Source organism: Tiliqua scincoides, chromosome 6 (assembly GCF_035046505.1).
Source record: "Tiliqua scincoides isolate rTilSci1 chromosome 6, rTilSci1.hap2, whole genome shotgun sequence".
Lineage (NCBI taxonomy): Eukaryota > Metazoa > Chordata > Lepidosauria > Squamata > Scincidae > Tiliqua > Tiliqua scincoides.
In genome coordinates, this window is record NC_089826.1 from 37,509,074 (window position 1) to 37,510,887 (window position 1,814).

Consider the following 1,814-nt stretch of genomic DNA (forward strand, 5'->3'; position numbering starts at 1 on the left):
AATGCAAGCTGCCACTCATTTTAATTTCCAGTCACACAAGTGAATTTACCACTATTCCTGGAGGTGTGTAGGCAGCACTTTGAAAATCCAGAATCTTGCCTCTGTGAATCAGGTAGGTGGAAAAGAGATTCATACCTACTCCTTTTGAGTTTTTAATCCACTTCTCTCAGGAAAAGAAAAATAGCCATAAACTTCTATAGACTGTGATCAAGCTTGAGTTTCTTCATATAATCAAATTGGTGAGGAGGAGTGCACACATTCAGAGAATGTAGGTGATTTATTCTGGTGAAATAGCAAATAAATTGACTGGGGATAAAAATACTAATACTATAGATATGATAATAAGTAAAGATAATGATTGACCAGGGTTCACAAACCTGCCCTGGCTCTTCTTTAACTGGACTTTTCCAGTGCTGAACTCTTCATGCTTGGTTGGCAACCTTCAGTCTCAAAAGACTATGGTATAAGCCTACAGCACCTGGTATTCCCATGCGGTCTCCCATCCAAGTACTAACCAGGTCTGACCCTGCTTAGCTTCCGAGATCAGACGAGATCGGGCATGTACAGGGTAACAGATTATACATCTTTAGCCCTACCTCTTCCCTGTTCTAAATTTATTCTCCATGAAGCTTCCATTTTTGCCAGGTGCAAAGTACTGTTAACATGTGGATCAGTGGTTCTCACACATTTAGCACAGGGACCCACTTTTTAGAATGAGAATCTCTCAGGACCCACCAGAAGTGATATCATGACAGGAAATGACATCATCAAGCAGGAACATTTTTAACAATCCTAACAAACAAACATTTTTAACTGCAATCCAACCCACACTTACCCAGGAGTAAGTCCCATTGACTATCATTATTAAAAGAGTGTACATAGTAGTTTGTTAACAGTACAGATCTGTCACATTTCCCCAAATGCAGTCACATACCATGGTAGCACCAAGTCTAATATATTAAAAATAAAATATTGAAATGAATGGAGACCCACCTGAAATTGGCTTGTGACCCACCGAGTGGATCCCGGCTCACAGTTTGAGAATCATTTATGTGGATAATTTTAAATATTAATGCATAATAATTATTATGTTTTGTATATGTCATACAATCCCTATATTCACTTCATCTTCACTAACTTCATATTCATTCCAGTTGGTGATGAGCCTCAGTGCTGCCCAGAAGGTAGGCCGGCACTCCAGCAGTGCTGGCTAGCAGTATTATCAGGTGGAGGGTGGAAAGGAGTGGGTGGAACTGGGCAGGGGAAGGAACTGGTGCAGGTGGGGGGAACCAGTGCAGGTGGGGGGGAGGAGATCTGCTTTGCCAGAACTGAACCAAACTCCATGTCAGGCCAGCAGGAAGTAATTCCCACTGATTTCTATGGGATTTACTTCCTAGTAGTAAGCATGTGAAAGATTGTTGCCTCAAACTGGGGAAATTCTGCAGACCTTCTGTTTACCAGTGAAAAATGAGGACACTATAGGGAGCCAGGAAGACAACTGCCAACAGTGGTGATGTTGTGGGTTGACCAGATCAGGCACTGACTGTGAGAGACTATGCCCATCCAAAGACCCCCCCCCCTCGGCTAGTTTGACCCTTGAACCTTCAGTTCTGGTGGCTGTCTTGCAATCCTGCTGACTATGCCAATTTGTCCTGTCCAAAGTATCCCATCTCCCTTCTAACTACCACTTTTTTTGGCCAAATAACACCCCCTCTTATCTCTAGAAAGAACAGCTGTGGTGTGCAAAGGAATGAACACAGAACTCCTTATCTATAGCAATTAACCAAATTTATTGCTACAAACACGTTCCCTGC

General features: G+C 42.4%; 1 pseudogene; it reads right to left on the reverse strand.

The window, feature by feature from the left end:
- Positions 1-466: 466 nt before the first annotated feature.
- Positions 467-584, reverse strand: LOC136656410 (5S ribosomal RNA; annotated as a pseudogene).
- Between the last annotated feature and the right edge of the window lie 1,230 nt (positions 585-1,814).